This window comes from Equus caballus, chromosome 16 (assembly GCF_041296265.1).
Source record: "Equus caballus isolate H_3958 breed thoroughbred chromosome 16, TB-T2T, whole genome shotgun sequence".
Taxonomy (NCBI): domain Eukaryota; kingdom Metazoa; phylum Chordata; class Mammalia; order Perissodactyla; family Equidae; genus Equus; species Equus caballus.
Window position 1 is genome coordinate 34,633,229 of NC_091699.1, and position 14,794 is coordinate 34,648,022.

Here is a 14,794-nt window from a genome sequence, read left to right on the forward strand (position 1 = left end):
TTCCTTTCAAGAAATGAGCTCTCTCAGAAACACAGCTGAATCCAACCAGGACGATGAGAAATCAGTTCTGTTGTGACCCATTAGGCAATAGATTGGCCATTTCACAAGAGTAAGCAATCATCTCTCTTTTTAAAAGTGATTATGATTTTCAATGAAATTATATGTTGCTTGCAGAAATAAAATGAGAAAGCCAATGAAGAACCTAGATTTTTATCTTAGTAAAACTGGAGAAAGAATGATTAAACGTAAGTTTCAAGAATTGAGAATACAGTTGACTAATCCCTCAGGAACACAGTAGTTGTGCTATAGTGTTTTAATTGTAAAGTCTTTTCCATGCAATATGTATTACATTCAGTAAGTATTTCAAGAGTACTGTGCTTACAAAAGTACTCACAAATGCTTACTTTATTCTTGCAAATAATGAGTTTTTAATTCAGGGCAGAACTACTTCTGCCATGTTGATAATCTATCTGTTTCAACAATTGACCAACAGCAATAGTACATGATCTATCATGCCACCTTTCTCTTCCACCTCTTTCTCCTCAACTTCTAAAATAGTCAGACAAGAAAATTGGGACAGGACTTATAATCAAGATTTAAAATGAAGTTGAGAAATACATTTCTAAAATACATATTGTATGCCTATCTTCATTCCCAAATATTCTACAGTTAACAATGAGACTCATTCATAATAATAAAAACAAACTTGGTCTTAACTATGCATTTGTTTACATGAAAATTTAGAGCATTTTTCAATTGCTTTGGGCAGGAATTTGGAGATAGGGACATTGTTTTATACATATTGTGTTCTTATGTATCAAAGAATCATGTAGAATATTGGGAGTAAAATGTTAACACCAAGCTCTGGGCTGAACAAAGATCAGCCTTTGACAGAAGTTCAGAGTCAGTCTTCTCAGTCTCATTGGAAATGACAGATTAAGATATATGTGGAAGGTTGCATCTGCCTTGTTTGCTGTAAAACCCCTAATTGTTGGGACAGTGCTGAGAATGGAAGAGCCTTGAACTGGACAAGCATGATCTAAAGGATTGGTGGGAAACTGAGGCTGCAGCCTCTCTGTGCTAAGGTGATACACTTATACCTTGTATGTGCGGCAGCTGTACATGCCCTGTATAGGTGAGGAAGGCCAAAAAGTTGAGAATTTAGGTAGCAGTTGGGCCTCTCAATGATGATGTGCACGTGGTCCTGTATCCATCTAAAAAGCTAGAAAAAGATGGCATTAGGTTAAAGCCTACTGGGTCTCATGAGTCTGATTGCCATTTAGAACCTGCAACTATTCCTGGCCTGATGCAAATATATTAATCGAAGTCTCTTTTATTCTGAAATGCCCTTTGTCTAAAGCTTTACATAATTTATTCACTCTTCCAAAAATAATATCTACCTTTTCATAGGAGGATTTTCTTATAAGAGAAACTGTGTGTACAGCTTTGCAGATTGTGCACTGCTTGGCTCCAAGCAATGCCAATTACAATGCAGGCCATGTGAATGTTTTGCAGATTTTTCACTGCACAGCTCTGGGAGACAATGATTACCATTCAGTCTATAATAAGTGGCAATCCCAGGAGTTGCACAGTACACAACCTATACAGCCATAGAAAAAGCAAGGATTTTGCAGTAGATGCTGTTGATGCACTGCCCCATATCGCCTTGGCTCACCTGAGTTCACCTGTAGCTGTGGCAGACAGTCCCTGGCACACTGACAATATCCCACCTCAGGAATATGTGTCTCTTGTCCTCTACCTGAGCACTCTCTCCTGCACCATGGGGGCTTTGCAGGCACAATCAAGATATATAAGTAAAAAATGCCTCAGCCTTCACTCTGATGGGGAGATTTAGGCATGATCCACACAGTTCCTCAGAGGTTCCCCAGGAAAATGGAGCTCTAGTTGCCTACAGCGCTAACCTGCTGTTTTATGCATATTCCATCACCTTTTTCGCCTTTCCTGTCTCACTTTCGCCACTTTCTCATTTGAGCTTCCAGGGATTGTCTCTTCCCAAAAAAAACTACCTGTACCCAAGCCTTTGTCTCAGGGTGTCTTTTAGAGGGAACCCAAATTAAGACAGGTTCCCTTAGGAGCAAATGACCTTAGTTGATTCTGTAACTTGAGTGCTGGCCCAGGGTTGAATATTTGTTGAATGAATGAATGAATAAATAATTCTTCCGCAGTGGCAATGGGCTGCCTCCACTGATCAGGCAGATGCGAAGCAAGAAGAAAGAGTTAAGCAGGCAGTTTTCATACCACAAACTGCACGTGTGACAACATGACCGAAAATTCAACTGTCCCTCACAAATGCAACACAAGCATGTGCCATTCCAGGTGCAAATGAATGCTGCTTTCTACAGCATTGACATAGTTCACATTGCGATTTTAGGGAGAAGTATAAGACCCTTTGTATTATGCTACGAAATGTCTCCCTCCACCCCTTAAATTCTCTTCAAGCTTTTAATAAATTACCTGCAAACACCCTCATTCTCATCTTGGACACAAAGCCAGGAGATAACCTAGCTTTGAAAAATTATGAATGCACCTGCTTCCTAACCAGAGAAAGATATAAGACTCTGGGGACAGGGAATTATAAATCCATTTCTTTGTTCTTTACAATCATTCCATTATCTCTGAGCCTCAGCAAGACTTTTCTCCCTCTCTCCAATTCAAGGAAGAATACATGTGCAAAGAGTGTGAAATTAACACAGTGCATGCACAATCTCAATAAATAAACATGAAAACCTTTTCGTTGCACATCGCTAGCTTCATTCAGTTAATGAAATGCTAAAACACTGTTGTGTTGCACAACCTAATCTTTTAATTTGTGGAAAAACTAAATAAAACAAACAACTAGCAAACTAGAAAGCTTGAAATTCTTCCTTTTTCCACCAAAGTACTCAGCCAAACGTGGAAGCAGCAGAATCTGTTTTCCAGCACTCTCATTTTCATCTCAGAGTCCTTTTAGTCCTCCTTGTCAATACTCTTCCTCTCACCCTAGTACCACAGTCTTCCTCTTTGCAGTCAGCTAACTGTCCAAAAGGTCAGCTGCTGGCTAAGGCAAGAGGAGTGGTATAACACATTCCTGGCGGATGTTACAAAAGCCCTCACTTTGCCTTACTGCGCACGTGGTAGACATTGCTAATCTATCACTGAAACACAATCACACTCCTTTCCAACAAAGTGCTGCTAGCAAGGGGTCCGGCCCAGTGGCGCAGTAGTTAAGTTCCCACATTCTGCTTCTTGGTGGCCCGGGGTTCGCTGGTTCAGATCCCAGTTGCGGACATGGCACCGCTTGGCAAAAGCCATGCTGTGGTAGGTGTCCCACGTATAAAGCAGAGGAAGATGGGCATGGATGTTGGCTCAGGGCCAGTCTTCCTCAGCAAAAAGAGGAGGATTGGCAGTAGTTAGCTAAGGGTTAATCTTCCTCAAAAAAAAAAAAAAAAAAAAGAATGGTGCTGCCAGCAGCCATCAATCAGAGTTGGTACTAGAAAGCCCTGCCTTCAACTAATCTTTACTGAACTACTACTATGCTCTAGCCTCTGTTCTGACCCTAGGAATATAGTAATGAAAAAAGACAATGTCCTCAGTGACATGATAGAGTGGTGAATGAGACAGACAATGTCCTTGCTTTTCCTGGGGTATCAGCATTTTAACGAGTACTTTTGTAAACAGAAAACTCTGCAAATCCAAAAGAATGAAACTCCAAGAGTAAACGGTATGGTTTTTGGCTGCATAGTCCATCAAATAACTATTCTTGATGTTGTCAGATAAGCTTCCAGCTATAAGGCCAGCAATTCTAACACACGTCATTAGGTTAATTATCTCATTATTGATAAAAATTCTGAGAGAGGAGAAGGTTAATAAACTGGATAGAGTATTCCTTTCCCCTCTTCTTTGCAAAGTGTTGCCTGCCTACTATGTGCCAGGTGCTAAATAGGTATGGGGATACAAAGATGATTCAATTCCATTCTCTGCCTTGTAATGATCACAGGGTAATGTGGGATATGGTGAACTCAGAGTAATACCATGGAATACGAGGGCCTGAGTTCACTGTGTCAGCTGAGCAAACCGACCCTAGAATGTAATCAATCCACAGTAGAATTGTTAAATGCTCTGGAAATAATGAACTACTTCTAAACTACACCACAAATAATCATCATCTTTAAAATAATCCATCTTTTCTTTTATTCTCTACATACACAGAGAACAGAAAGTTAAAAACCATCCTGGTAATGTTGTATGAGCATTTATTTCCTCTTATTTAAAAATTTTGAAAACGCAAAACCAAAGATACATGTATTATCACCCAAAAGCATTTTCATATTTTATTAATCTACTGACATTTTAAGAAATAAGGGAAAGTTAAAATTATATTTAGTCAGCAGTTGTATTTTTTTCTTTTCGAAATTACAGGCATTTAAAGCTAACATTAATTAAACCAGGCCTAAGTTTTTACAGTTAGTTAAGAATCTAGAAATTACAATTTAGTTAACATATTAGATCTTTATGAATTGTATGATTGTAAGAATTTTATAAAACTAGACTGTTTAAGGGGCTGGCCCCGTGGCCGAGTGGTTAAGTTCGCGCGCTCCGCTGCAGGCGGCCCAGTGTTTCGTCAGTTCGAATCCTGGGCGCGGACATGGCACTGCTCATCAGACCACGCTGAGGCAGCGTCCCACATGCCACAACTAGAAGAACCCACAACGAAGAATACACAACTATGTACCGGGGGGCTTTGGGGAGAAAAAGGAAAAAATAAAATCTTTAAAAAAAAAAAAAAAAAAAAAAAAACTAGACTGTTTAAGAAGACATGCATGGGGCCGGCCCCGTGGCTGAGTGGTTAAGTTTGCGTGCTCTGCTTCGGCAGCCCAGGGTTTCACTGGTTCGGATCCTGGGCGCAGACATGGCACCACTCGTCAGGCCACACTGAGGCGGCGTCCCACATGCCACAACCAGAAGGACTCACAACTGAAAAATACACAACTATGTACTGCAGGGATTTGTGTAGAAAAAAAAAAGAAGACATCCACTATCCTGTCACTTAGTTTAATACAATTTAGTGTATATAATTTTTAATTGTAAATTTAACCTTGGTATTGAACAAAGCAAAATGCTATGCTAACCTTTTTTATGGAAAACTATCAGGGACTGAATGATCATGGAAGCTTCAGGACTGCCGCTCAAACACTTACTAAAGGGATTTAAATAGAAAACCCAGGTAACTTACCAGTATTCCTTCTTTCGTTTGTGTCTTTTCTCTTTTTAAAATGGGATTTCTTCATGATTTTCTCAAGCTGCTGACGTGCATGAGGTGAATTAAAACTGTAGGAGGAAGGCGTGAGGGTCCTGACTGGGGAACAGCTTTCTCAGGTGATTCTTTTTTATTTTATTTCTTTTTTTTTTTTGCAGAAGTTTAGCCCTGAGCTAACTGCTGCCAATCCTCCTCTTTTTGCTGAGGAAGACTGACCCTGAGCTAACATCCATGCCTATCTTCCTCTACTTTATAGACTAGCCCTGAGCTAACATCCATGCCCACCTTCCTCTACTTTATAGACTGACCCTGAGCTAACATCCATGCCCATCTTCCTCTGCTTTATACGTGGGAAGCCTGCCACAGCATGGCTTTTCCCAAGCGGTGCCATGTCCGCACCCGGGATCCGAACTGGCGAACCCCCGGCTGCCGAGAAGGGAAACGTGCACACTTAACTGCTGCGCCACTGGGCGGCCCCTCAGGTGATTCTTCTGATCCAGCAAGTTTAGGACACCTGACTATCCTTATTGATGTAAACTTGGCCAATAAGATTTTTTCCTTCTTAAATGAGCTTTTGTAGGTAGCTCGTCTGCTTTCTTAGCTGTGCAGCAGTTCTCATTCATTTCTGCTTTTACTCTCCTGTCCTATGTAGTATAAAACCCTCTATATTGGGCTGTGTTTCTTAGCTTTTGGAAGTTTAATAGTACAACTATCTGCCTTGTCCATTCAGGGCTATGATGCCTGTAGCTACGTAAGAAACATTCCTTCATCGTGTTGACGACGGGGCTTAAAACCAACTCAGAAATGACATGACAAGAGCAGTTCCTTACATGCAATGTGCAGGTACAGTATTTATAGTGAAGGATTAAGAAACGTTAACTCACTTGGCAAACTGAAAACAGATTCTATTTGATCAAGAAAAGACTCTATTTTCTTTTTTTTTAAAGATTTTATTTTTTCCTTTTTCTCCCCAAAGCCCCCCAGTACATAGTTGTATATTCTTCGTTGTGGGTCCTTCTAGTTGTGGCATGTGGGACACTGCCTCAGCATGGTTTGATGAGCAGTGCCATGTCCGCGCCCAGGATTCGAACCAACGAAACCCTGGGCCACCTGCAGCGGAGCGTGCGAACTTAACCACTCGACCATGGGGCCAGCCCCGACTCTATTTTCTTTTAATAAGTCATGACCATTTCTTTCTCTTTTTCCTAATACCTAGACTTGTGTTTTTTATTGGTCTGACTTTCCTCTGGTAAGAAGGAAAGAGGAGTGCAGTCAAGAAAATATGATTATAACAATGAACAATCAGTTGTCTTTCTTCTGCCCTGACCTCTGGCTGCTCCAGTGAACTCCTGGGTTATTGCCCACAAAGTAGAAATATCAGGTCTTTTTCTTTCTTTCTTTTTTTGGTGAGGAAGATTGGCCCCGAGCTAACATCTGTTGCCAATCTTCCTCTTTTTGCTTAAGAAGGATTGGCCCTGAGCTAACATCTGTGCCAGTCTTCCTCCATTTTGTATGTGGGATGCCACTGCAGCATGGTGCCATGTGTGGTACGTACGTCTGCACTCGGCATAAGGACCCACAAACCCCAGGCCACCATAGAAGCTGAGCACACGAACCTAACCACCACGCCACTGGGCCAGCCCCATAACAGGGTCTTTTTGGATTAACGGTTACACTAGCCTAACCCCTTTGGGGCCATAGCACCCTGGGCTGTGTCTGGCACATAGGAAGCACTCTGTAGTCATAACGTATTATCCCCCCACTCTGTCAATTGCCATAAACTAGTTCAGTGACATTTTCTTATAGGAAAGTTCAATGGAAACCTTATCTAATATGAATTCTCCAAGGTTTATGCCACCTCTAAAAGTAATTTCTGGTTTTGATTTTATAAGATGCATAGCTCTGCAGCCTGTAAAGCCAATTTTCCAATTTTTAGAAATAGCTTTTTAAATAGCTCCTGAAAACATAAGCACAGGTTTGTTTGTTTTTTCCCCTATGAGAGATCATGCAAGTGCACTGATCATTGATCTCCTTTGCTCTTGTTAGGCAAGACTGATGTGTGTATTATCGTTCTCTGTGAAAGAGCATTTGTAGACTAAACACCACTTATAATCTTTGTAGTAACTTTTATTTAATAAAAGATGCTACAGGATCCATTATAATGAGCATAGTGCCTAGGTCCACAGTGGCAAGCCACGAGCCAGGAGCTGACTTCTTGTGTCCTGTGCCACCCTCTCTTCCTCGATGTCTGGACCATCCTGCCAGCTGACCTGCCCCACCCTGCACCTGCCAGGGAAAAGGCAGTGAAGACTATGACCAGTGGGTGGGGCCAAGCATGACAACGGTCTCCCTTGCCGGCTAGGTGGCCCTTTTAGAGGGCTTGAATTAGTCTGGAATCCTGGGAAAATCAGCCCTCTAACACTTAAGCCTTAACTCTTAACCCTTAAATTGGGATAATTTACCATAGTAACAAATAAGAATAGTAACAGCCACCATATATTTGTTGTTGGTGGGTTTTTGGTTTTTTTTTTTTTTTTTGAGGAAGATTAGCACTGAGCTAACATCTGCTGCCAATCCTCCTCTTTTTGCTGAGGAAGACTGGCCCTGAGTTAACATATGTGCCCATCTTCCTCTACTTTATATGTGGGACACCTACCACAGCATGGCTTGCCAAGCGGTGCCATGTCTGCACCCAGGATCCAAACTGGCAAATCTTGGGCCACCGAAGCTGAACATGCAAACTTAACTGCTGCACCACTGGGCAGGCCCACGTTGGTGGGTTTTTTTTTTTTACCTTATTGTATTAGGCCACATTAACATGAACCAAAGCAGCACATATATTTGAAAATAAGCAGTACACGTGTAAGCAAGTTGGTAAATATACGTCATCTTCAAAAGTATGTTCACATTGCAAATTACAAGAAGCCTAGATGAAACTAGAGTGTGTGTACATATAAGAAGATTTAATCCTCAAACTCAGTGTTGTGGTGATGGTCCATGTCAGGGTCAGGGTGTGGTTGAAGGAAGGTCAGGATCAGGGTCACTGTGAGGCTCCAATCAGGATGAGGATCAACTTCAGGATGATAGTGAAGGTCAGGTTTAGGGTGAGGGTAAGGTTCAGGTCAGGGTCATGATGAAGGTCGGGGTCATGATAGGGTGAGGTTGAGGGTGAGAGTCAATGTGATGGTGAAAATGAGATTCAGGGTCAGGGTGAAGATCAGGGTCAGGGTGAAGATCAACATCAGGGTTAGGATCTGGGTCAGTAAAGGCTTTAGTGTCAGGATGAAGGTGGAGAAGGGTCAGGTACAGGTTCCGGGTCAGCATCAGAACGAGGGTGAAGGTCAGGGTGAGAAGGAGTGTACCTTTCAGGGTCAATGTTGGTGCAATGGTCAGGGACAGGGTCAGGTTCAGGATCAAAGTAACTGTCAGGATCATGGTGAGAGTCAGGATCACAGTGAGGGTCAAGTAAGAGTCAGGTGTGGATAATGTTCAAGGTTGGTTTCAGAGTTGGGATGAAGGTTAGGATCAGAGTCAAAGTGAGAGTGAGGGTCAGCTTTGGGATAAGGGTCACTGTTCAGGGTAGGGATGAGGGTCAGAGTCAGGGTGAGAGTCAAGGTCAGGTTTAGTGTCAGTGTGAAGTAAGGGTTAATACATGATTTAGTTCATTCTCAGGGTCATGGTAAGGATCAGGGAAAAGGTAGGGTAAGAGTCAGGTTCAGGATGAGGGTAATGTCAGGGTGAGAGTAAGTGTCAGGGTTAAAGTCAGGGTGTTGGTCAGGTTCAGAGTGATGGTCAGAGGCAGGGTCAAGGTCAGTGTCAAGTACAGGGTATGGTAGAAGGGGTACGGGAGTCAGAGACAGTGTCAGAGTGACATCAGGGTCAGAGTCAGGTTTGAGGGTAAGGATTATGAGAAGAATGAGGACAAATAAAAAGATCAGGTGAGGGGCATGTTCAGGGTCCAATTCAGGGCCATGGTCAAGGTGAAAGTCAGAGTCATGGTAAGAGTGAGGGCTACATTGAGGGTCAGTGTCAAGTCAGCTCCAGGGTCAGGATCAAGATCAGGATAATGATCAAGTTCAAGGTAAGATCACAGTAAGAAGGTCAGGATCAAAATGAGTGTAAGGGTCAGGGGGAAGGGAGAATCAAGGTAAGGGTCAGTGTCAAAGTGTGCCATTGTGAAAGTAAGGGTAAGTGTTAATATTAGGTTCAGGACCAAGGTCTGGTTCATAGTAAGGATGAGCATTAAGGATAGGTTAAATGTCAGTGTAAGCATCAGAGTCCAAATCAGGATGTGGGTCAGAGTCGAGTGAAGTATCAGGAACACAGTGAAGGTGAGGGTCTGGATCAGAATGAGGCTGAGGGTGCACATGACGATCAGCATCAGGATCATCGTGAGGAATAGGGTCAGGATGAGGGTTACCATTAGTGTCAGGTGAGTTTTGGGGTCAAGTGCAGGATCAGGGTGAGCATGAGGGTAAAATTCTAGCTCAGGGTTAAGGTCATGGTAATGTTGAGAGTCACTGTGAAAGTCAGGTACACATCAGGGTCAAAGTCAAATTTGGGGTGAAGTTCAGTGTCAGGGTCAGTATGAGGGTGGATGTCAGGGGACATAGTGAGGAATAGGGTAGGGTCTGGATAAGCATGAGGGCAAGTGTCAGGTTTCAGTCATGGTGAAGTTTAAAGTAAGGTTCAGATTCAAAGTCAGGGTCAACTTCAGTGTGAGGGTGAAATTCAAGGTGAGGGTCAAAGTAAGGGTCAGGGTATATGTGGGTATGTCAGATCAACATCAGGGGCAGGAGCAAGATGAACTTCAAACTCAGAGTCAGGAAGGATCTGGGTCAGGATCGAGTGAGTATCAGGTGACCAGCAATGTCAGATAAGCCTCAGAGTCAGGATCAGCTTAAGAATAAGGGTGAGAGTTGGAATCAGCGTTGAGATGACTGTCAGGGTCAGAGTCAAGCTCACATGAGGACGTGGTTCAAACTATGGTGAGGATCAGAGTCAAGTGCAGGGTGAAGATGTTCTGGGTGAGAGAAAGAAAGTCAGGGTCAGAGTGAGGGTAGACACCAGGCTCATGGTGATAGATTAGGTGAGTATGAGGTTGAAGGTCAGGGTCAATGCTAGATGCATAGTCATTTTGAGATGAGGGGTGGTTCTGGGTTAGTGCACATGTGTGAGTAAAGATCAAAGTTGTAGACATGGTGAGAGTAAGGGTGAGGGTGAAGTTCAGGAGAAGGACAGAGTCCAATTCAGCATGAGTGGTCAGAGTGAGGGTCAAGGTCAGGTGATGGCCATGGATAGGGTCAGAGTCAGAAAGAAATAATGGTCAGAGTAAGGGTGAGTGTACATCTCAGGGAAAGGATCAGGTTGAGTATCAAGGTAAGAGTCAAGGTCATGCCGAAGGTCAGGGTGAAGGTTGGGTTCTGGTAAGGTTCAGGGTCAAGTTCAGGATGTGGATCAGTGTCAGGGTAGTATACAGGGCAAATCAGGGTAGGGTAGGGTGAGCGTCGGGTAGAGGCCAGGTTCAGGGTGAGGGTCAGAATCAGAGTCAGGGCAAAGGTTTGGTTCAGGGTGAGAGTCAGGGTGATTGTAAGGTTTGAGGCAAGGGTCAAGGTCATACTCACATGAGGGGCAGGGAAACTATAAACTTCAGGGTAAGGTTCGGGGTGAGAGTCAGATCAGGTTAAGGGAAGGGTGAAGATCCTGGTGTGGGTCAGGGGAGTTTATGGTTTCAGAATTAGGTGAAGGCTCAGGGTCAGGGTGAGGGTCAGTGTGGGGTAGGTTTCAGGGACAGGTCAAAGTGAGAGAAGTATAAAGGTTAAGGAGAACAACTTCAGAGTCGAGTTCAGTTTGTTAATATGGGTCGGGGATTAGATCAGGGTCAGTGTTAGGGTCAGGTCGAAGGTCAATTTCAGTGTAGCTTCTGATGGGTGGAGAGGTCAGAGATGGTGTCAGGGTGACATCAGAGTCCATTTGAGAGGCAGGTTCTTTAAGATGGTGAACGTGAGGGTCAGGGACAGGGAAGGGTCAGTTTCAAAATCTGATTCAGGATCAGGATCAGGATGATAGTCAGGGTCAGTATGAGGATAGTGTCAGGGGAAGGGGAAGATCATCGTCAGGGTCAGGGTAAGGTTCAGTCTCAGGTTCAAGGTCAGAGTCTGCACGAAGGTCTGCATGAATGCCAGGGTCATGGTGAAGGTCACAATCAGGACCATTGGATCAGTGCAGGGTAGTATCCAGGGTAAATCAGGGCAGGGTAGGGTGAGTGTCAGGTACAGGGCAGGTTCAGGGCGAGGGTCAGAATCAGGGTCAGGGTAAAAGTCTGGTTCAGGGTGAGGTTAGGGGTCAGGGGCAGAGTTAGGGAGATAATGAGGTTTAGGGTCAATTTCATGGCGAGGGTGAAGGTCAGAGTGAGGACAGGTCCAGAATAAGGACTATAGTGGGCATAAGGTTGAGTGTCAAGGTCAGTGTTAGGGTGAAGGATAGGTCAAGTCAAGTTCCAGGTCTACTTCATTAACCTGAAAGTGAGAGTGAGAATCAGAGTCAGGATAAGTGTGAGCAGCAGAGACAGAGTCACAGTGTCAGGATCAGGGTCAGGGTAAGGTTAATATTCAGGTTCTGTATTGTGTGAGTATGAGGATCAGAGTCTAACTTAGGCTTAGTGTCAGGGTCAATTGAGGGTCAGAGTCAGGTTTACAGTCAATGTGAATGTAAATGTCAGCTATGTTTAGGATCAGGGTCAGGGTCATGGTGAGAGTCAGTGGGCATGAGGGTCATCATAGAGTGAAGGTAAGGGACAGAGAGAGGGTGAGGTGTAGGGTAATAGTCAGCTCAGAAAAAGTGTGCGAGTGAGGATCAGATTCGGCATGAATGTCAGAGTCTAGGTGAGGGTCAAGGTGTCAAGTGAAGGCCATGGTCAGGTCAAGGGCCACGTTAAGTGTCAGAGTTGGGGTTAAGACGAGGATTAGGGCAGAGTCAGGGTAAGGGTCATGTCAGGATTAGTATCAGGATAAGGGTCAGATCACGGTGAAAGTGAGAGTAAGGGTGACTCTAAGGTTCAAGGTCAAGGTCAGGGTGAGAGTCAATGTGAACTGCGTATCTTGATGAGAATGAGAGTCACAATTAGGGTCAGAGTCATGTTCACAGACATGGTGAGGTTCAAATTCAAATTCAGGTTGAGTGTCAGGTTCAGCTTGAGGATCACCCTGGCTCTGATCATGCCCAGAACCTGACCTTGATTATCACCCTATCCTGAAAACATCCTGACCTTAACGCTGATCCTGAAGCTGACCCTGACCCAGATACTACACTCACATTGACCCTGATCCTGAACTTGACTCTGGACTTTACTGGACCCTAATCTTCACTCTGACTTTCACCATGACACTGACTCTGTCCTTGACTCTCAACCTGACCCTGACTATCAAGCTGACACCTTCCCTGAATATACACTCACCCTTATCCTGAGGCTGACAATCACTCTGTCTCTGACTTTAACCTTGTCCGTGACCATCACCTGACCTTGACCCTAGGCTGACTCCGACATCACCTTTACCCTAAATCTGACCCTCTTCTTCTCCCTGAACTTAATTCTCAAATTGACCATTTCTATAACCTTAACCATTGCCCTCACACATACACTGACTCAGAATCTCCTCCTCATCTCACAATAACCCATCCTGCACTTGACCCTGACCCTGATCTGCAGTCTCACACTGACCTTATCTTGGACTATGAACCTGACATTGACACTCAACCTGACTCTGGCCCCTCTTACCCTCTGCCTAACCCAGACACTCAACTTCACCCTGCATCTGACTCTGAGCCTCATCCAAGTCTGAAACCTACCCTCACACTGACCTTGACTCTGTTGCTCACTTTGACAATGATCCCAACCCTCACCCTTATCCTTAACCTGAACCTGATCTCAACCCTAAACCTGATCCTCCCCTGATATTGATTCTAACCCTCAATCTGATGTTGATCTGACCCTAAACCTGACCCTGAGACTTATCCTGACCCTTACCCTTAAACTCACAATGACCCTGACTCTCATAACACTCATCTTGGTGCTGACCATTATATTAAATAATATATAAACCTGACCCTGAACTTCACCGTGAGCTAACCCTGATATCCTCACCCTCACCCTGACCTTGTCCTTCACTATATCCCTGATACCTACCCTCACACGGACCTGACACGGACCTTTACCCTGAATCTGACTCTGACACTCATTGTGCACCTGACACCTCACACTGACCCCTCACCATTACCATGACCTGATCCTAACCTAGAACTTTACCATCACATTCATCCTGACCTTGCACTTGATGTTAAAACTCACCTGACCTTCACCCTTATCTGGACTCTGTGCCTTACCATTACCCTGACACTGACAGTCAACCACACTGTCAACTTTACTCTGACCCTCACAATGTCCCTGATCCTACATTTGACCCTGACTCTCACTCTCAGCTCGACCTTTTACTTGTCCTAGTCCTTGTCCCTGACCTTCACCCTGATATTGACTCTCACTTTTGCCTTATTGCTAACCCTGAAGCTGAATCTGAGCCTCACTCTGATACTCACATCCTTACTTTCACTTTGTATGTGTGTATGTGTGTGTGAGGAAGACTGGCCATGAGCTAACATCTGTTGCCAACCTTCCTCTATTTCATGTGGGATGCTGCCACAGTGTGGCTTGACAAGTGGTGCTATGGCAGTACCCGGGATCCGAACCTGCAAACCCCTGGCTGCTGAAGTGGAGTGCACGGACTTAACCACTACGCCACCGGGCCAGCTCCCCCTTTACTTTCACATTTTGACACTGACCCTTACCTTGACTCTCCCCTCACACTTTGGTGTGTGTGTACGTGTGTGTTTGTGTGTGTGTTTGAGAAATATTGGCCCTGAGATAACATTTGTTGCCAATCTTCCTCTTTTTGCTTGAAGAAGATTGTCCTAGAGCTAACATCTGTGCCAATCTTCCTCCACTTTGTATGTGGGATGCCACCACAGCATTGCTTGATGAGTGATGTGTAGATCCACACCCGGGATCTGAACCCACAAACCCTGGGCCACAGAAGCAGAGCATGCGAACTCAACCACTACACCACTGGGCTGTCTCCCGTCACAGTTATTGTGACTCTGACTCTTTCCCTGACTGTGATCTGTACTTTGACCCTCACCTGAACCTGATCATCACCCTGATCTTGACCCTGATCCTGAGCTGACTTGATACTGACCCTCAGCGTGACCCTTACCCTTATCATAATCTGACCTTCACCTTGACCATGACCCTCACCTTCACCCTTTCCATGACCCTTATCCTCAGTCTGGCTCTAACCCTAAGACTGTCTCTGACCTCCCCACCCCTGCTTGTACCTTACTTGACACTTAATCTGACCAGTTCCCAGATCTTGACCTGATGCTGACCCTGACCCTTATACAACCCTCACCCTGGGCTTGACTGACCCTCACTCTACCCTGACCCTGATCATACCTTGACTCTTATCTCACACTGATGCCAAACCT